Genomic DNA, 22,768 nt, shown 5'->3' on the forward strand with positions numbered 1-22,768 from the left:
TAGACTATCAGATCTACTTTATTTATTACATTTGTACCCCGCACTTTCCCACACAAGGCAGGCTCAATGCGGCTTACATAGTAACAATATAAAGAATTACAAAGTCATAAGAAGAATAAACGGTTTGTACTAAACGCAGAATAATGGGGTTAACGGATAAGTAAATTTAACATAGAAGGAATTGGGTGCAGAAGGAAATGAGCATTGGGAGGTAGGCGTAGGAAGCTGGAAAGGAATGGATATGGGGGTAGCAAAAAAGATAATGGGACCACTGGAGGGATTAAGGCATAACCCCCTTTACTCCCTGAGTGGTCACAGACCCCCTCCCACCCCCCTAAGATATGACAGTGACAGTACATACCAGGCTCTATGACAGCTTCAGATACGATGGCCATTTTTGTTAGAGCAGCAGGCAGGTCCCAGGAGTAGCCTAGTGGCCGATGCAGTGGACAGTAGAGAAAGGGACTCTGATACACTTGTGGTGGAACATGTGAGGCCTCCGAAAACCACTAAACACCTATTGTACCTACATACAGATGATACCTGGAAGCTTGAGGGTTATTGTAGTGGTCAACAGTGAGATACGGTCAGTTTTTCTCTGTTCCTGGAGGGCTCACCATACTATATAAGGGGCTTATATAGTATGGACAGGAGGAGCAGCCTAGTGGTTAGTGCAGCGGACTTTGATCCTGGGGAACTGAGTTCGATTCCCACTGCAGCTCCTTGTGATTCTGGACAAGTCACTTAACCCTCCATTGCCCAAGGTACAAACAAGTATCTGTATATACTATGTAAACCACTTTGAATACAGTTGCAAAAACCATAGAAAGGCGGTATGGCAAATCCTAGCATTCCACCACCCTCCTGTCCTTTCCCAATTCTACCAAATCTGGTTTGGAGAGTGAAACGTGCTGAATGCACCTCTCCTCTAGCTACCCTTCTGCCTTTGTGTTTACCTCTCCCTTTTGTGCCCTTATTTGCAGCATGTCCTGTTCCCAAGGCTCAATCAGAGCTATAGATTTTGGCTTCTTCCCAGATTCTCGATAGGGAATTCATCTCCTTCTGCCAGGATCTAGATTGGGTGGAACATAATTCATGCTGAGAATTAATTTACCCAGTGGAGCAGACAAAAAAATTGTTTTCATTCAGGGATGTATATAATACAGAAAAATTAGTCCCAGGCAGTGTTTTCTTTAAATGTAATATATTAGCAGAGTGAATATCATCTCTAGACATCTATCATCAGATTTTACCACACTCTCCACAATTTACTATTTCTAGTTGTTGTTTTTTTTTTTATTATATAGAGGATCATCAGACTTCACAGCATCAACGTTGCTTGTCAAACTTTCAAAAGCAGCGATGTGCAAATCTTCATTGATCTGTTTTATTCATTTCATTTTTATAAAAAAAGCTTTACTCTATTAAAGAACTGTTGTAAATATAACTTTAAGAATAGTCCAGATAATCAGAATTTGATCGTACCGGCATCACTAGCGCTACTTACCTGGCAGCTGATTTCTACGCTGAGAAACCCTCCACCGACATGGCCAGGTTTTGTATCTTCCTTAGGGAAGAGGTGCAATGTCCAGCAAGTGCATAATGTCTCCCGTTCATGGGAGACGTTATGCACTTGCTGCAAATTGAACCTCTTCCCTGAGGAAGGTACCTCCACCGACATGGCCAGGTTTTGTTCTCTCAGCGTAGAAATCAGCTGCTGGTTAAGTAGCGCTAGTGATGCTAGTGCAATCAATCAAATTCTGAATATTATCTGGACGACTATTATATTTACAACAGTTCTTTAGTAAAGTTTTTTTTTTACAAAAATGGAAAATGAAATGAATAAAACTGATCGCTGAAGATTTGCACAGCTCTGCTTTTGAAAGTTTGACAAGCAACGTTGGCGCTGTGAAGTCTGATGATCCTCTATATAAAAAAAAAAAAAACTAGAAATAGTAAATTGTGGATGGAGAGTGTGGTAAAATCTGATGATAGATGTCTAGAGATGATATTCAATGTGCTAATGTATTGCATTTAGAGAAATAACTGCCTGGGACTAATTTTTGAGAATTTACTGCAGGTGAAAAGGTGAGTGGATTTTTGGACTACTGTCGATGCTTCATGAGCCCTTTCAGAAATAGGCAGTTCTGCATGAGGATGAAAGTCGAGCAGTTCTAGATGTGCCTTTTTTTTTTTTTTTTTTATTAATTAATGGTCTTGATGGTAAATAGAACAAAAAAGGTCCTGAAATGCACTTAGGGCTCATAGAGGAGGAAATATATTTGACTATATTAGGCAAAGCTGTTGAAAATATTAAAAGGGCTGGCTGGAGGATAAGACGACAAGCAGCTATCATTGGTGCTATTTCAGTTAATTTGATTGTGCTGTAAACCTTCTCCAAAGTTGCTATGGTGGTAGCAGTGGTGCTTCGCAGGGAAGGAGTTCAGGTCCACCTGTACCTGGATGATTTGGTTCATGAGTGCAGATTTGGAAGAGGAGAGTTACTGCCTACCCCTAATGTGATGGGGATGCTACAGTACCAAGGTTGAGTCTTTAAGTCTTGAAGACCAAATTGTAGCCCTTGCAGTGCATAAGAATATCTGGGGGCACAGTTTGATACGTGAGTGGGCAAGGTTTTCCTTCCCAAGCAGAGGTGGTTTGATTCTACAGAGAGGGTGCCCCAGGCCTGGGATTATATGCAGGTGCTAGGATTCTTGGCAAGAACTCTAGATCTTGTGTTCATATTTGAGGTGTGCACGAGGACAAGGAAATCCGTGGGAGGAATGTAGAAAGGAACTGAGCTCTGGCTCTGTAGATGTTTATTATTTTTACATAGTTTGAAATGAACTGCAGTAACATTATGAACACTGATATTTAAGAAAACAAATGTTAATGTGATTTTCTTGCATATTTAACAAAATAATGCCGATTGTTTTGTGTTAAATTTGAAGTAGTTGTAAATTCAAGCAAAACCTAAAATGCATCAGATATTTTAAATGTAGGTTGGGGATGGGATGGGAAATAAAACTGACAGGATGGTAGCAATGTGATGGGAATGGAGTGGGGATGGAAAAGAATTGACTGGGGATGGGGACCAGATAGCATACATACATATGGTAGCTTACTATACTTTTATATTGTTTGAATATTTTTACTGTTGTAAATTGTCTAAATTGCTTATGTTTGACTTATTCTTGCTATACACCTCCTTGAGTGAATTCCTTCAAAAAGGCAAATAAGTCCCAATAAATAAGAAATAATGTCCCGGTGCACACATCTTGTAACCCAGTGGTTGGCTCAACACCAGTCTGACCAAAAGCATCTGCTGTAAACATTCAGAAGCAGGGCATAGGGTAATGGATTTGATATACCACCTTCTGTGGTACAGCTGAAGCGGTTTACATTTATTATATGCACACATTTTCTCTGTCCCTAGTAGGCTCACAGTCTAAGTGGGAATGGAGTCTGGCATTAGCGTTGCTTTAGTGGGGCCACTTGCGGGTGACGCTGTGGCTCATATGACAGGAATTCAGACTGTTCGAGCAGATTTTTTGAGCAGGTAGATCTTGGGTCTGGGGGAATGGGAGCTCTTGAATGAAACCTGTGCCCGGATCTAAATACGTTTGGGGACTCCAGTAATGAACTGAAACACAAGGTTTTTTTTCCGCAGTTGGTGAAAAGTGTGGGACAATAGCGATAGATGCTTCCTGCAAAAGTGGCCCCAGTCAGAGGTGTTTTGTGTATTTTTCCTCCTTGCCTGTTGCTAAGTAGAATATTGCAAAAGAAGACATCCTATCCAGGGTTGGTGAATTTCTTGCACTGAATTGGCCTAGATTTCCTTGATACCTGGATCTGATTTGTTTACAAGTGGCAGACAGCTTGGTGCTCCCTCAGGAGAGAGGTCTTCTCACACAAAGACCAGTGATCATGGGTGACCTGTCTCACTTATGCCTTATGGCTTGTCCTTTGATGTTGCAATTGAAGCATAAGGACTTTGTGCTGGGTGTTAGAACATTTCCTTGCCTGCTACAAGGATGTAATAACTCCTTAGCCTATATTTGAGGCATAATGTGCAGAGAGAGGGGTTCGCTTCTTTCTAAGCTTGTCTTTTTTTTTTTTTTTTTTTCTCAAGAGGGCCTGAAGTGTTTAGCCCTGGCTTAATTGAAAGTTCAAATATCTGCATTGATCTGTTTTTGCACTTTGGAAGGAACCTTGTTGTGGGTTCACTCTGAAGCCTAGCACATTTGTATGCACCAGTGCGTCAGAAGGTGGTGCTGCAGTGGAATTTCAATTTGATGTTTTGAGCTCTAGCTGCAACTCGGTTTAAACCATTTGAGGGCATCTTTGAAGGATCTGACCCTGAAAGTGGCATGTTTTGATAATCTGTTAGAATATCTGAGTTATAGACCTTATCCTGTCAGGAACCCTTTTTTGTGTTCTACAGAAGCAGGGGTTTCTATTACAGCAGTTCCCTCCTTCCAAAGTTAGTATCTGCCTTTTCATATTAATCAAGTGCTGATGTTAACCTACTTTCCACCGAGAGGGTTGGGGGAAATGACCTTAAGCTTTTGCAGACATTGGATGTGGGAAGAGCATTATAGTTAGAGGTGACAAACCAATTTTACAGGTCAGATCACTCCATTCCAACTACTTTTTCTACTTTATTGCTGTTTTTATTTCACACCGGTGTGTCCTTCCCATATTTTTTGATCTTCTGTGTTTGATTTACTGGATCATCAGGTTTTGATAGGTTGTCAGTGATAGGCCTACAAGGGTAGGTTTTGAGTTTTGTTCTTTTCTGAAGGATAGGACTTATTTTATGCAGGATCATGGATTAAGGTTACCTTGTGGGATCCCCCAGGGCTCTCATCACTCTCTCCTGTGTTTAATTTTTCTGGCCCCTTTGATTAATCAGTCAATTTCCTATAAAAGCTTATGTTTATGCAGATGATATACTGCTGATTGCGTTCTTCTAGTAAATCGGACTTGACTCCTTTGAATGATTATATTTTGATGATTACTGACCGGTTTCAGAAGCATAAACTGGTCTTGAATATTGAGAAGTTTAAGTTGCTCTGATTTAATGGGTCATTTATCTTGTATGGACTTAGACCCCAGAATATTAGCGGGGAAGATCACCATTTGTGACTCCTTTCGATATTGAGTGGTGAGTTACAGTTTGAACAACAGATTTTGCGAGTACTGCGGGGAGTCTTTGCAGATGTTGAGAGCAGCCAGGTCGTATTTTGATTCTGCAGCCTTTCATGCTTTGTTTATTTAATTTGTAATCTCTAAATTGGATTATGGTATTATTGTCTATTTGAGATTAGCAAATATTTCCGGAGGCAGTTGAGGATACCACAAAATAGTGCTAGTAGGTTACTTGGGGGAGTTATTTCCAGAGAGCACATCACACCGTTATATAAACATTTCCACTGTCCAATTTAGAGCATCTCATAAGGTTTTAGTTTATGCACAAAGGTCCTTCATGTGGGCTTGTCCACCCATACCTACAGTTTCTGGTTCAGTTATCTGCCCTTGAGATTTGGTCATGCTGGGTTGCTTCTGGCTCCTTCCAGTTCAAGAACTTGATTAGTAGCAACTAGAGAGAAGGCCTTTTTTTTTTGGGGGGGGGGGGGGGCACCTCTTTTGTGAACAGCTTACCTGTAGAATTATGAATGGAGGCCTCGTTGAAGCAATTTAAAGGTAAATTGAAATCTTTTTTTTTTCCCAGAAAGCTTTTGAGGGTGCTTAGTGTTAAGGGCATAGTGTGTTTTCCCCCCCATTTTTAAATTAATATGGGTAGTTCTTGAGGATGTGATCTTTGTGAAATATGTGTGTTTCCTATCTTTTATGGAGTTCCTTTCTTTTTATTTGCTTTATACTTTTATTGTAAACCACCTTGATTGATTATTTTATAAACTATTCAACTATTAAATCTATATGGAAGTTGTTACTCAAATGAGAACAAGTAGGGGAAGTATACAGAATATAGCCTAGGGAATATTTCAACCATGTAAGGTGTAGGAGGAGAGTGATGAAGGGGCTATGCACCATGAGGGAGTTTGTGAGAAAGGCCAAGCTTGGGGTATGTGCAGAGGTGATAGAGAGCAAAGGAGGGGAAGGAAGAGGCCAGACTTACATAGAAACATGATGGCTAAGGCCAAATAGCCCATCCAGTCTAGTCTGTCCATCCACATCATCCACTATCTTCTCCTGTCCTTAAGAATTCCCACATGTTTGTCCCATGCTTTCCTGGATTCAGATAGTCTGTCTCCACCACCTCTACTGGGTGGCCATTCCACATATCCACTACCCTTTCTGTAAAAAAATAAAAACAAAAAAATGATTTCTTTAGATTACTTCTGAGCTTGCAACCCTTTAACTTCATCCTATGCCCTCTCATTCCAAAATTTTCCTTCAGTTGAAATACCATTTGTACATTAATGCCCCAGATAATTAAATGTCTCCATCATATCTTCTCACCTTGGGTGGGGGAGAAGAGGAGCAGGCAGTATATGCCTCATTGGGAGGGGGGAATTACAGCAGAATTCAGAAGAGAAAGCTGTGGTGAGGAGTGAGTGCCTGGAGGGTGTTTAGAGAGAGTGCTATGATAGATTAGATGAGTTCCTTGAAAGGGGGTGAGGTCTTTACATTTTTATAGGATTACACATTTCTTTGACCTAGTGGAGCTGATTTCTGTGAAGTACCAAGGGAGCACAAAAATGCCTACTGTATAAGTTGATCTCGTATATAAGTTGAGAGCAGTTTTAGGACTAAAAATGCTGTGACCTGTGTATGTGTTAAGCCTGGGTACCACATTGCTCCCTCTCTCTCGCCCTCTGGGTCCAAAATTGCTCCCTCCCTTTCTCTCCCCCCCCCCCCCCCCCCGCCCTTCCCATAGCCCACAACTTCACAGATTTTAACAGTGGTCATAACAGAAGGAAACACCTAAATCATCAGACTTCAAATATTTATCCCTCACTGATAAGTCTTCAATTCAGTTTTATTCACCACACTGTCTCTAAACTTTGACAAGTTCACTGAAGCAAAATGTTCTATAAACATATTTCACAAATCACTCACCCTTCCTTTCTAAGGCGATGCAGCGTTGCATCATTATGATGGCGAAAAAAGAAGTACTGTGGGAGAACCAGAGCACAACCCCAGAAACATCCCCCAACTATTGACAGAATTGTGAAAAGCAGAAAATTATTACTGCTCAGAGGCATTAACTTAGGAACACAGTTCAGGGGTTCCAATGTAGTGAAATGTCTTCCAGGATCTTCAGCTACAAGATGTACAGACCAAATACTGAAAGTGATCCGACAAGAGAGCGAGGCTTCAAACGCTGATGTTGTAATTCACCTGGGGACAAATGACCTGGCTAACAATAGCAAGTTTACAGCACAGAGAGCGTTTCAGAAGCTTGGGGAGGGACTGATATCTTTGGTTCGGACTGTGGCTTTTTCTGAAGTAATTGCTACGTTGGGGAGGGGAGAGGAAAGACTACGCAAAACAGAGGAATTCAATAAGTGGCTTGAGTCTTGGTGTAAAGAAGAACATAGTAACATAGTAGATGACGGCAGAAAAAGACCTGCACGGTCCATCCAGTCTGCCCAACAAGACAAACTCATATGTGTATACCTTACCTTGATTTGTACCTGCCTTATTCAGGGTACAGACCGTACAAGTCTGCCCAGCAGTACTTCCCGCCTCCCATCCACCAGTCCCGCCTCCCATCACCGGCTCTGGCACAGACCGTATAAGTCTGCCCTCCACTATCCTCGCCTCCCAACCACCAACCCCTCTTCCCTCCACCTGCTCCGCCACCCAATTTCGGCTAAGGTTTTAGATACATAGGAGAATGGGGTAATATGTGGAAAAATAACAGGCTGTACTGTAATGATGGGCTACATCTTTCTGTGATGAGAAAAAGGATCCTTGGGGAGAAATTCAGACAGTATGTTTCTAGACATTTAAACTCGAGGGTGGGGGTGACAAAACACGCGTGTTCTGTGGATAGTATGGAATGAACTATAGAAAGCTGAGTCCAACATAAGCGCTCATTATGTATATAAAAAATTACTTTGCATTAATTCAGTGTACGAGACAATTTTATAATTCTGTCATTATTGTGAAGAGTTCGATATGCTATGAATGAATGGTGCGAGTGATTGTGAGTTCCGAGCAATGCAGTATTTATGGGCAAATAGGTGATTTAATACATTAAAAAAAACGATTAATGATGTAAGGAGGGCTTTATAAGTGTATAAATTAGTTAAAATTTAATGCCAAGACGTGTAGAGTGATGCACTTGGGGTGCGGAAACCCAAAAGAGAGATACTGGATAGGAGGGGAGAGATTAGTAAGCTCGACTCAGGAGAGAGACTTTGGGGTGTTGGTGTCAGAGGATCTGAAGGTGAAGAAACAATGCGATAAGGCGACGGCCGTGGCCAGAAGGATGCTAGGCTGCGTAGAGGGGGCATAACCAGCAGAAGAAAGGAGGTGTTGATGCCCCTCTACAAGTCGTTGGTGAGGCCCCACTTGGGAGTATTGTGTTCAGTTTTGGAGGTCGTATCTTGCTAAAGATGTAAAAAGACTGGAAGCGGTGCAAAGAAAAGCTACGAAAATGGTATGGGATTTGCGTTGCAAATCGTACGAGGAGAGACTTGCTGACCTGTGTATACCTTGGAGGAAAGGAGAAACAGGGGTGATATGATACTGATCTTCAAATATTTGAAAGGTATTAATCCGCAAACAAACCTTTTCCAGAGACGGGAAGGCAGTAGAACTAGAGGACATGAATTGAGGTTGAAGGGGGCAGACTCAGGACTAATGTCAGGAAGTATTTTTTCACGGAGAGGGAGGTGGATATGTGGAATGCCCTCCCGCGGGAGGTGGTGGAGATGAAAACGGTAATGGAATTCAAACATGCATGGGGTAAACACAAAGGAATCCTGTTTTAGAAGGAATGGTTCCATTGAATCTTAGCGGAGATTCGGTGGCAAAGCCGGTAATTGGAAACAAAACGGGAGCTGGGCAGACTTCTACGGTCTACGTCCTGATCGTGACTGAATAGATAGGGATGGGCTGGAGTGTAAATTTTAAGGGGCTTCGATGTTAACTTCAGAACTTAGTACAAGAAGAGTGCTGGGCAGACTTCTACGGTCTGTGCCCTGAGAAAGGCAAGGACAAATCAAACTCTGGTATACATATATAGTATCACATACCATGTAAAATGAGTTTATCTTGTTGGGCAGACTGGATGGACCATTCAGGTCTTTATCTGCCATCATTTACTATGTTACTATGTAATGTTTTATTCAAGAATCAGTATTTCATAGCACACACATAACCTGCTTTTTCTTTTACAGAAACCAGTAAAGCAATCAATTTCATCACAATCTGTTTCCACACCAAACTTATCGGCTAAAATTCCACCTACTGCTTGAGCCGTTGGCCAATCAAATGGCTTTTAGCATCTCTGTCACCTGATAATTGTCATTCACACTTTCCTGCAGCATGCCTTCCACTCAGTGTACATGCTCAACACAAACTTTCAACCAGCCAGAACATTAACAGATTTTAAACAGTTGCTACTGTTTATTTTTATTACTTCCCGGACTCACTTGCGTATCTCCTCCAAACCTCCTCTTTTTAATTTGAACACACTACACGCTCTGAATTACGTTATTCCTGCATTGGGAATATACATAGCACTGGCTCTATAAGTTCACCACAGCCAGAGTCTGTCTACCATTCTTCTATGAGGCTAATAATAGCAAGAGTGCTATGGCACTATTGAAAATGATCCATAGATTAGATGGCCCTGGTTTATTGATGGACTTTTGAAAGTCAAATTTTCCGAGCTTAAGAGTATATACGATAGGACAGTAGCACTTATTATAATGCAGCACTACAGTGTGATTTCAGCCCTTTGAAACAGCTGTATTAATGAAACTTGGTACATTACTTGTTTTACAGGGGTAGTGAATGATTAAGACAGCGGTTCCCCAACCTGGTCCTCGAGGCACCCCAGCCAGTCAGGTTTTCAGTACTATACTGTACTGCTATACTGTACATGTTCTTGTATTCCGCTAATATCAAATAGTTTGTAAGCAGATAACTTAAAATTCCTTCAGTCAAGGAAACATACAAAGTTAATAGAATTCCAACATATCTTATTAATATTTATATTTGTCAATCTCACTAAAGAGTAACGTCTCTAATTCTCTTGTAAAAGTATAGTAAGGTGTTAAACTCTTAATAGTCAGTGGCAAATTACTCCATAACTTAAACTCCCTGGTACAAAAAAAGATGGATTCCAGTATAGATTTTTTAGATACCCTTCAGAGTAGGAAAATTTAACTTTAAACAGCGCTCGCATCTTGTTAGGCAAAAGAAGAAGGAATGGCCAAATAATTAACTTATCAGAACTTTCATCGTGTAATGATTTATACACCATGCAGGCAATTTTAAACTGAATTTTAGGATCTACAATGAATATTCATGAGAGAGATTTGCATGCAGTGGAGGCAGTGCATGCAAATCTCTCTCATGAATACGCATTGTGGGTATCCTGAAAACCTGACTGGCTGGGGTGCCTCCAGGACTAAGTTTGGGAACCTCTGAATTAAGGTAAGCCATTGGTGCCGCTTAAGTAGCTTGTCATTTTGGTGGTGATACTAGTATGGGGGTTCATTTAGAGGCATATGTGTATCTGAGATTCCCCCTGTTTTCACTTGAAGTACATGTAATTTTATTAGTGCCCTCTTGGGTTGTTTTTCCAGTATGTTTTCTTTGTGCCCATAGTGGTTTTGTCTTGATCATTTTTGGATTTTTTTTTTTGGTTTCGCTCCCATTTAAAAAAAAATCTATTTCTTTTTGTCTTGTGTGTCTGAGATTTTAGGTTTGGAACTTAAGGTCTTGAAAGAAAAAGCCCTAATTCCTTGCAGGAGCAGCTGCAGGTCTATATTCCCACTCATGATTTGTGCTTGGCAAAGGAGTAGGGAAAGGGTTTACCAGTGCTGCTTTTGGTTGGAGAAGCACATTTAATTTGTACAAGGAGTCAAGATTTTTTCATATGCTGTTCTGGTTATCTGGAATTCTTTGACCGAGTGAGTTAAGGTGTGCCAAGAGTATTTGTGATTTAAAAAAAAATTTTTTTTTTTGTTAACTGTTGAAAACATGGCTCTTCAGTCAAGCATTTCCATTTAAGTGTTGTTTTGGCAAAAACAAAAGTGGACAGATATATTTCAACTGGACAGATGGGATGGGTCAGTATTGTTATCTGCCATAATGTGTTGTGGATTTTCCATAAGTATTCAAAACAGGTAAGCCAACAGAAGGATATATTTGTCATACAGCTATAACACTTTCCTAGTCCACAAGCTTACAATTAAGTGGCTGGAAAGGTTTCTGTGTAAAAACAAAAATGCTTAAATACTAACATTATTCATTGTGTATTGGCATGAAGGAATACACTGACAATGATTTAATGAAACTAAAGTTCTAAGATCCAGGTTTCACTAGCCAACTTAGATTAAAAAAAACCAAACAACCAAACAAAAAATCCTCCCCAAAACTACAATGTGCAATTCTTTAGCGTCAGCATCAGATGAATCCAGAGACTTCTGGGTTGTGTCCATCTACCAGCAGGTGGAGATAGAGAGCACTGAACTGCACTGTCTTATAGGATGGAATTCTCCTTGGTCAGTCAGTATTGGTCATAACAAAGCAGAAGGAAACAATCATAACATTTCTTCTTCCCCACAGGGGAATGGGATAACCCAAGAACTGCAAACTCGTAGACTAGCACAACAGTCCATCTAAAAGTGAAAAATGTAGCAACACGACCCAACTAAGAGAAACCGCTGCAAAAAAAAAAAAAGGGTGGGCCTCTGGATTCATCTGCTGTAACTAAAGGAAAGAAAATTATCAGGTTAGACATAATTTTTCATTCCTTAGCGTCAGCAGTAGATGAATCCAGAGACGTTGTGGGATGTAGCAAAGCAGTCCTGAAGTAGAGTGGGAACTGAAAACTCCCGAGGATAGCATCAATACACCAAAAGATGTATCCAACTGAGCAGAGCTATCCAAAAGGCACTGTCTGGAGAAGATAATCAAAGAAGACCAGGTCACCGTCTCACCCATGTCCGCAAGGAAAACCCAGTGGGCTACCGCCCATGAAGCTGCTACAGCTTGGGCAGAAAGCGTCCAGACCCCGGCTGGAAGAGAACTACCTGCAAGCAGATACATGGACGCCGTATCCTTGACCCAGCAAGTTAGGGTGTGGAAGCTGCGTTACCTTTGGCAGTCCCAAGTCAGGAGAACCAAAACTCTGACCAACAGCACTCATTGGTCACTTCCAAAAGAGTAGAAGTACATGGCTACAGACTAGCCCACAGGAAGAATCAAAGGTAAACAGCGATGAAAGGCCAAAACTATTTGAGGTGGAAAGATGGGCATGAGCCACCGCCACCCAAATCCGGAGCCTGGATTGCCGAAACCCTGCTTGACAGATAACAGATCTACGAGTAAGACTACACTTCCCCGGTACAGCAATGTTATGTTTCCAATGTTTCCAATGGATGAGATGCTCCATGTTGTCTTTTTGTATAGAAATTTTCTGCCATCAAAACTTTGCAGACAGCGATGAGTTGCATAATCCTTTCTAGCTCTTTTTTTTATGGAACCTACAGATGTCCCTTCCCTAGTTTTTCTGTGCTTGCTATGAAGAATAGAAAGGCCATGTTTTTCTCTACCCAAGTCCATTAGACAATCTACATACAGACTTGATCACCTGTTTTATTTTGTGATCCACACAGGTCCATCATGTTACTGGAATGACAGAATATAAGACTTGGATTAAAAAAAAGAGTCCATGGAGAAAGATGCAGGTTTTTAAAGAGAACCAACATGTCTCTCTGCTCCTGCAATGCTCTTAGCATAAAAGTACAATCGCAGCAGAATCATCATGGCAGCATTACTATGGAATTCATACTGCTGTAGCAGTAAACCACGGATGCACACACAACCGTATCTGCTTTTATTATTAATATCAATTATGTATCCTCATTTTGCATGAATCTGTTATATATGCCTTAACAATATACACTGTTTATGTATTGGCAATTCTGTTGGACAATGGTAAATATAGTCATATGCTTTTGTGTAATGTTTATACATATCCCATGACATGACATGTAATATGCCTTTGTTATCTCTTTATCACAGATCATTTTAGCTTGCAGAAAGTTAACTGGTTGTTAATTTTATCCACATGATCATTTCCATTTTCTGTATTGGAAGTGAATAGGTACGTTCCTCTTTGCATGTATATTTATATCACATTTATGGATAAATGTGTTTTGATATATATATATATGTTTTTATTTATGTGTGTTACATATGAGATTTATATGTTGCTCAATGATTGTATTTATGTTTATTTATAGACCCCTGACGCAGGCCTTTACGGCCGAAACACGATTCGTGTCGGGTCGTTGTTTTAATGATTTGAAATAAAGAACTTGTTTAAGGAGACACCACTTGTGTGAGGACCTTTTTGGATCCACTGTTTCCTTTGCTTCATTGTTTTTCTGTGGAGAGAACACCTTCTGTGTGTGTTGGCTTGGTAGCAGTAAACCAGACTCAAACTTAATTTTGTGACTTCTTACACAATCCTGTTCACTAGGGCTATCGTCCCGTCATAACAAGCTTATTCTGAAACATGGTGCTCTTTACCCTGCTCTGCAATCGGTAGAACCTGACCAGTGTGGAAATTGTATAAAGCTAGAGTTCGGGTGGAAGAGACGAAGTAGCAAACTCAAATTGGGTGGGGTGGCTGCAATTTAAAAAGAAAATGAATGCAGTATAATAACTTGTCATTCTGAACTATAATACTTAAAATACCGTCTTTAAAGAACTCCATCATTGGAGTTTTGAAGTACACAGTACAGAATTTATCTCCCTGTAGGGAATTATGCAGATTAATGTTTCCTCAAAGGAGACCAGTCATGCAGACTGCTGCCAAGTTAGATATTGCTGTGCTTCCAAGTATTTCTTCTTGGCTCTCCCCTTTCCAGAATTATGTCTTTTTATGGAAATTTCTCTCTCTCTGAACTCGCTACACAGCACCATAGCTATTTTTTCTTCTTTTTAAGTTTCCCTGACAAATAAGGAGAAAGTGCTCTAGTGATAAACATTCCCTTCCATGTTTATATCAGCCAAGCTGGCTGACCCTAAACATGTTGCCCTGTGCAAATCATGATATCACTAAGTAATTATCATGGTTTCATTCTTCTACAGAGAGTGTTATGCTGACTGACATTCTTAAATGTAACCGGTTTTATTTTGTTTGATTATATTATTTTATTTAATAAAAATTTGGTTATATAGACTTACTAGGAGTTCAGTGTGTGGTAAAACAAATGTAACCCATAAACGTCAAAACGCATAACAGGGCACGCTGACATAATAGCCTGGACAAGGAGTGGCCTAGTGGTTAGGGTGGTGGACTTTGGTCCTGGGGAACTGAGGAACTGAGTTCGATTCCCGGCACAGGCAGCTCCTTGTGACTCTGGGCAAGTCACTTAACCCTCCATTGCCCCATGTAAGCCGCATTGAGCCTGCCATGAGTGGGAAAGCGCAGGGTACAAATGTAACAAAAATAAAATAGATACTATTGGAGATTCTACATGGAATGTTGCTATTCCACTAGCAACATTCCATGTAGAAGGCTGCGCAGGCTTCTGTTTCTGTGAGTCTGACGTCCTGCACAGCCACATTGGTCCACCCATATAATCCTTGACAAACTAGCCCATCACAAAAATAAAAAATGCTAAAATCTTTATTGAAAGGATATAACCAAAACAGCATTTCAGAAAAATAAAAATTGTGCTAAAATCTGCATTGAATGACATATTTTCATACTGTACATACATTTTAATTCTTGATAAACTATATCATTCTCTAAATAGAAGATTGTGTTATATTTTTGAGGAAGGTAATGATATCATCTGCATGGGAACAGGTGCCCTTAAATGTTTTTTCTAGTTGCATATATACTTTGACTTTCGAAGACTCTGGGTGTGGACTGCCATGCAAATGAAAAGAAGTTTAACAAGGGGAAGATGCATGTGACGTGTACTAGTGCTAAAACGTGAGTGTGACTAATCAAATAGCTGTGTGTACATATCCCACCAGAGCGATACAGTGGGTCATACTAAGAGCTCACTAAAAACCAGCCTACGTCAGGAAGCTATAAACAATGTACAAAAAAAAGACATACATCAAATTGATAACTAGAAATGAATTCATTGCAGCAAATTAAGCCGCTGTGAAGTGACAGCAGTGAAATAGAGGCACATGCGACAAAACAACCTAAGCCATTGTGAAGTGACAGCCGCACATGCATCTAAAAAACCACAGAGCTATTTCAAGGTTCGAGCTGTTTTGATGGTCTGCTAATTTGTTGGGGCCATATTGTCAGCAGGCCATTTTGACAGTGGCTGTGTTGCCAGGGCTGCGGGTTTCCCGGACCGGCTGAGGGAAATTGGGCGGCTTTTTCACGGCCACGGTGCGGGTTTGGACGCTTTGGTCCAATAGAAGCCCCGCGGAGGCGGGTTAATGGTGTCGGAGGTGGGGTTAATGACGTCGGAGGTGATGTCAGAGGCGGGGTTGATGATGGGGTTGATGATGTTGGAGGCGGGGTTTGACTTTCTGCGGGTTTGGTTTTGGGCGGGGAAATTTTTTTCAATCTGGCAACCTTGGCTGTTATGTCGGGGGGCTTTTATGTTACACTTCATTTTGTCGGTGCTTGTTGGGGCCATTTTGACTCAGTACCATATAAGATATAACACAATAGAAATGCACATCTGAAAACAACAAACCTCAAAAAGGCCAAGTGACCTGTTGAAACCCCAAATGCTGCTTGACCTCTGCAGTTCAGGGAGTTTGGATGTTTGTGTGTATGTGTTGTGGTTCTTTTGTTCAAACTTTTGCTTTTCTTTCCTTTAATTCTTGGCACCCCTTTCTTATTGTCTGTTTTATTTTTATGTTTTGTAAACTGCTCAGGGGAGTCATTCCAATAGGCAGTATAGCAAACTTTAAATAAACTTGGGAAACGTAGAGCAGTGATTCCCAAACTTTTTACTATTTTGGAACCCTTAAATTATTTTTCATACACTGAAGAACCCTCAATTTATATAAGCCTATGTTTATACAATCAGATTCTATAATCTAATTTCTTTTGGAACCCCCTGAAGAGAGTTTGAGGAACCCAGTTTGGGAATCACGAGTAGAGGGTGGGTGCTTTACAACTTTGCAACCTCCCATCCCTTTACCTACCACTATACAGTCAACTGTTTACATTAATCAGATCTCTAACTAGGTATCTAAGTAGCTAAAGAAAAAAAAATTACCATTCCAAAGTGTGGTAGTGCAAGTATACAGATGTCCTCAGACATAGGACAGTAGGTTAAAGAAAATGGGCTAGATAAGATCAGGAGTTCCAGAAAAATAATTCCCCCCACCTCCCCCCAGGATAGCTCACTGTCATAGACAAATTGTATCCACTGGCACTCTCCACAACAGTAACTAGGAAACTATAGACCGTGATTGTAATTTGCTTTTCATCAGACACATGGTATCTAATCCCTGATGCAGGCAAAGGTATCGGCCTGCTTAACCGACATTGCTACATGGATGTCTAACCGCCACCTGAAACTGAACATGTCCAAGACTGAGCTCATCATCTTTTCACCAAAACCCACTTCTCCTCTTCCTCCACTTTCTATCTCAGTTGATAACACCCTCATCCTCCCCGTCTCATCTGCCCGCAACCTCGGAGTCATCTTCGACTCCTCCCTCTCCTTCTCGGCACACATCCAGCAGATAGCCAAGACCTGTCGCTTCTTCCTCTTCAACATCAGCAAAATTCGCCCTTTCCTCTCTGAACACACCACCCGAACTCTCGTCCACGCTCTCATTACCTCTCGCCTTAACTACTGCAATTTACTCCTCACCGGACTCCCACTTAGCCATCTATCCCCCCTTCAATCTGTTCAGAACTCTGCTGCACGTCTTATATTCCGCCAGAACCGATATACTCATATCACCCCTCTTCTCAGGTCACTTCACTGGCTTCCAATCCGATACCGCATTCAGTTCAAGCTTCTCCTTCTTACCTACAAATGTACTCAATCTGCTGCCCCTCACTACCTCTCTACCCTCATCTCCCCTTATGTTCCCACCCAAAACCTCCGTTCACAGGACAAATCCCTCCTCTCAGTACCCTTCTCCACCACTGCCAACTCCAGGCTCCGCCCATTCTGCCTCGCCTCACCCTATGCCTGGAACAACCTTCCTGAGCCCTTACGTCAAGCCCCCTCCCTGCCCATCTTCAAGTCTTTGCTTAAAGCCCACCTCTTCAATGCTGCCTTCGGCACCTAACTCTTACCTTCAGGATATCCAGACTGCCCCAATTTGACTGCCCCTATCGAATTGACTACTCACTTGTCCTTTAGATTGTAAGCTCTTTGAGCAGGGCCTGTCCTTTTATGTTAAATTGTACAGCGCTGCGTAACCCTAGTAGCGCTTTAGAAATGTTAAGTAGTAGTAGAATATTGGTATTTGCTCTGTTCATTCTCACCGACTTGGTTTCTCTTGACCTGGGGCTCCTTTATCTGCAGTCTTGACCTATGGGCCTTTGTTGTGTGTACTTGGATGCATCGGATTCAGTGGAGCCATGCAGCAGAGATAAGTTCCTCCTCCTCCATCCCTCCCTGCCCTCAGGGCTCTGGAGCCCCCCCCCCCCCCCCCAAAAAAAAAATAAATTTCTGCACAGAGAATAATTGAAAAAACAAACCCACAAATCAAGTTTGAAGTTTATTCAGAATGTTTCAGAATGTGAAGGGGGGGGGGGGGGGGGGGTAAAAATGACAAGCTGAGACGCAACAGCTTTACCTAGCCTGGCTTAGGCAAGTGGCAGGCCTGTTGTAGTTGGGCCCAAGTCAGCTCTGCGTCTGTCTGACTGGAGGTGGGTCATACATCTGTAGTTGTAATGGTGCTGCGTTGTACAGGCCAGTTGGTGGTGTGGGGATGAACAGGTTTTGCCTTCCTCAGGATGACCTAGAGAGGTTGTTCAAAATACCTATGGTGGTCACCCAGTGGAGGGTGGTACAGCCCTTAAGGAAGAAGTTTCTTAATCACCTCTTCATTACCTCAGCATTTGGAGTACCGGCAGCAGTCTGTGGTGAAGTGGCCCAGGCAGTTCTACATTGGATCCAATGGCTCTCCTTGTCATTGAATATGACCCTTTTTAGGAGTTGGGGGAGGGGTGGGGCTCAAACAACTTGCAGTAAGGGAGACCTTGTGCCATCTACTTGCGCTGTGAGCTGTCAAACCAGAGTCACCAAAGGAGTGTGGACAGGACCCTTGTTCAATTAATTTTGTTGGCTTTTTGGCTAATACTTTGGCTAATTCTAGATCCATGGGGAGGGAGTTGGTAAATACTTCCTTGAGGATTCTGCATTTCTGGATAGAGACTTCATTTTGTGATCTTGACAGTTTGTCTCAATCTTTTGGGGCATTCTTAGAAATTGCTATTCGGAATGCTCACAAGCACTTCTTGCAGGCTTTTGTATGCTGGGGGGAGCATTTCAAGTCAGTGTTCTTTTTGCTGGGCCACAGCCTTACAGATCTTTACAAGATAATGATCATGGCTGCAGTGTTCTTTTGCAGGAAAGTGATCGGAATGGATCTCTACATTGATGGTCGATTTTTGCATCGGTTCAGAACAGGACTGGCGGATGACAGTTCACGTGGCTGCCTTCCTGCAGATCCTCAGCTGGGTTGTAAACTTTACTAAGAGTCACTTGGAACCAGTTCAGGTCCTTGAGTTATCTGGAGGTACAATGTAGTTTGTGGTCTTCTCTGTCTTTCTAAAAGCTTGAGTGGGGAAGTAGTCCCAGCTCCAGATTTTCTGTGCTCCTCCCAGTTCCGAGAGCTTGAGGTTACCTGCAGTTGTATAGTTCTGTTTCAGCAACTCTGGATGTTTCATGGGCAAAGGCCCACACGAGGTCTCTGCAGAATGCTCTGCTGTACGTTGGTTCCTGCAGTCTCATTGGTTTGCGGTTCAGCTCCCCTTGCTGGTGTCAACCAGGAACCACCTAGAGTGGTGGTTTTGTCCCTCACCACCTCTTGAGGGCACTTCATTTGGACCTTCAGATCGCACCACAGATATGAGTTTGACTATAGAGCCCACTGTTGGGACAGGGAGGCTCAGGGGCACTGGTTGGCCCAGGAGTCTGTGTGGTCCATAAATCGCCTTGAGGCAAGAGCTATTAGACCTTGCTTTACTTTCTGCATATGGTTCAGGGTAGAGTGGCATGTGTTGTCAGAAAACCACGGCTGTGACATGAGGAGCAGAAGAATACAAGTTTCCCTGCAGTTGGGACAAGTTGTGTGCAGTGACCCATATAGTGGGGCAGACAGCGTTCAGGTGGACTTTCTCAGTTGGCAGACACCGGACCTGGTGGCTTCCATTTGGTGGTGGAGCGCTAGGAAATGTGGTGAACCACTAGAATTTCAAATACTCTTAGTTCTTTAGCTGGAGGAGATAGCTGTGTTGACTGTGCTGGATGCTCTTGGGCAGCCATGGCCCGAGCTTCAGCCCCCTTTACATATTTCCCTTGTGGTTCTGTTAGGTCAAGTGATACGCAGGATTACGAGACTCACATTCTGATCAGTCTGATCATGCTAGATTGGCATTGATGCTTTTTAGTATGCCGAAATGAGTCAGCTTGTCAGTCTTTCACTTCCCTTGCTGAGGGGACCAGGGCTTCTTTTCTGAGGATTGGTTCTCATGGAAACTAGTTTTCTTATTGCACAACCTACATTTTTCTATGACCCTTGAAAGGCTGCATCGCAGAAGGAAAGAGTTTTATGCCTCAGTCATTGTCATTCAGCTAAACACACAGAAATTCCCCATGTCTCTGGCCTTCATCAGCATCTGGAGGGTGTTTGAGATCTGTTGCTCTGACTTGAAGTGGGGTGTTCCTCTGGTGAGCGGACATTCCACTCATCTTGTCATTCTTACAAAGCGCTCTGGGTAAGCCATACTGGGTCAGACAAGTAACATAGTAACATGGTAGATGATGGCAGAAAAAGACCTGCACGGTCCATCCAGTCTGCCCAACAAGATAAACTCAAGTGGTCTGTGTAGTCCAGTATCTTGCCTCCAGCAGTGGCCAATCTAGGTCACAGGTACCTGACAGAAACCCAATTAGTGGCAACATTCCATGCTGCCAATCCCAGGGCAAGCAGTGGCTTCCGCTGTCCATCTCGGACTATTGATGTTTTACCTCCAGGGACTTGTGCAAACCTTTTTTAAACCCAGATATTCTAACCAATGTTGCCAAATCCTCTGGCATTAAGTTCCAAAGTTTTATTCTTTGAGTGAAAAAAGTATTTCCATGTAATTTCATTGAGTGTTGCCTGGTCTTTGTACTTTTTGAAAGAATGAAAAATCAATTCACTTTTAACCATTCTATATCATTCTACACCACTCAAGATTTTATAGACCTCAGTCATATCCCCCTCAGCCGTCTTTTCCAAGCTGAAGAGCCCTAACCTATTTACCTTTCCTCATATGGGAGGAGTTCCATCTGCTTTATCATTTTGGTCACTCATCTTTGAACCTTTTCTAATTCTATGTTTTTTCAGATACAGTGACTAGAATTGAACACTACTCAAAGTGAGGTCACACTATTGAGCAATACAGAGGCATTATGGTCTTATTTTGCATCTCTTTCCTAATAATTCCTAGCATCCTGTTTGCTTTTGGCAGCCACCACCGTACACTGCACAGAAGATTTCAGCGTATTGTTTACAGTGACTCCTAGATATTTATTTTGTGTGCTTACTCCTAAGGTGGTCCCTAATATCAGTTAACTATGATTTGGATTATTCTTCCCAATGTGCATCACTTTGCATTTGTCCACATTAAGTTTCATCTACCATTTGGATGCCCAGTATTCCAGTTTCCTAATGTCTTCCTGCAATTTTTCACGATCCGCATGTGTGTTGACAACTTTGAATAGTTGTCATCTGCAAATCTAATCACCTCACTCGTTCTGATTTCCAGATCATCTATAAATGTTAAATAGCACCGGTCCTGGTTACAGATCCCTGTGGAACGCCACTATTCATCCTCCTCCATTGAAAAAAATAGCCATTTAACCCTACCCTCTGTTTTCTGTCCAATAACCAATTCCTAATCCACACCAGAACCTTGCCTCCTGTCCCATGACTTTTTAATTTTCTCAGGAGCCTCTCATGAGAAACTTTGTCAAAAGCTTTCTGAAAATCTAGGTACACTACATCAGTGGGCTCACCATTATCCACATGTTTATTCACACCTTCAAAGAAGTGAAGCAAATTGGCTGAACGCATGCTGACCCTATCCCATTAAACCTTGTTTGTCTACATGTTCTGTAATTTTATTCTTGATAATAGCTTCCACTGATGCTGAATTTGCTCAGGATGTAGCACTCGCCTGCTTCAGAGGTAAAGTTGGTAGGGTCTCTTTTGCGACTCAGCCATTTAAGTTGATATCCCTACTTCAGGCATGGTGTCTCTGTGGGATCCTAGTTTGGTGTTGCTGGCTCTTACTGGGTTCCCCTTTTGAACTGGTTCATTGAGGCTTTGTGTATTTTAAAGCACTCTCTTGAGGTTGTCAAGCTAGAAGGTTTTCAGAGCTGCAGGCACTCTTGCAGGGACCCTTATTTTGTCCTTTTCATTTGTACTAGATAGTTTCTCTCTCTGCCTTTTGGAGATCCTTTGTGTTGGTCCCATCACAGACAGCCCCATAAGTTGAATGTTTACAGAGTGCATCTCCGCTGCTTGGAGGTCATTCGTTCTTTTCAGATGTTGGATCTTTTTGCCCTCTTATGATCCTTGCAAGGGACACAGGTCTGAATCTTCAGATGTGCGCTGGATTAGAGCAACTGTTGAGTCAGCCTACATTCAGAAAAAAAGGCTCCTCAGGACTCAGTCTGCCAGGTCACAGGCTGCACCTTGGACTGAATCAGGGGCCATTGCCCCATTTTGTCAAACATTATAAGCTTGATGTTTGGGCTTTGGCCTTTGGTAGGGCACTCCTAGAAGGTGTTGTCTTTCTCCCATCCTGTGAGATAAAAGCTCTGGTACATCTCATAAGTCTGGATTGGTCTAGCAGGACTCAAGGAAAGGAAATGCTAACAGGTAAGAAATTTCACCTTTTGCGTCTTTTAACTTTTGTATGTTGAATTGACTAAATTTGTTTTCTGTTAAAATATAATGAAACTTGATCTCATGTGCTACAGTATGCGGTAGTGAGCTTTGGTAATTCAGTTGTATTTAGAACTTAGTCTAGTCTGGCAGGTTTCATGGGTCTGTAGTGCCTCAGAACGCAGCTTACTCAGGTGGCCATTGTCAGTTATGTAGAAAAACTCATAATCATTGTAGAAAGACTCATAACTCTCATCTTGACAATATCTATAAGGCCTGAGTCACCAGTCACCTATTAGATGTAGTAGCTGAGGAAATGACCCACAGTGAGAGAGGTTATTGTTTTATTTTTTATTATTTTTGTTACATTTGTACCCCGCGCTTTCCCACTCAGTTGACACCTAAAATGTTCTTTTCATTACTTACATTTCATTTTTATGCTATAATGCAACTTTTGCTAGAACAATGAAATATTCATAGTAATGATAAATAC

The 22,768-nt window shown here is 41.9% G+C and overlaps 1 protein-coding gene across 1 annotated transcript in view; it reads left to right on the plus strand.

Moving 5' to 3' along the window:
- Positions 1 to 22,768, plus strand: part of RAP1A (RAP1A, member of RAS oncogene family) — a 102,783-nt gene that overhangs the window by 36,176 nt on the left and 43,839 nt on the right. The window lies entirely within an intron of this gene.

This window comes from Microcaecilia unicolor, chromosome 12 (assembly GCF_901765095.1).
Source record: "Microcaecilia unicolor chromosome 12, aMicUni1.1, whole genome shotgun sequence".
Classification (NCBI taxonomy): domain Eukaryota; kingdom Metazoa; phylum Chordata; class Amphibia; order Gymnophiona; family Siphonopidae; genus Microcaecilia; species Microcaecilia unicolor.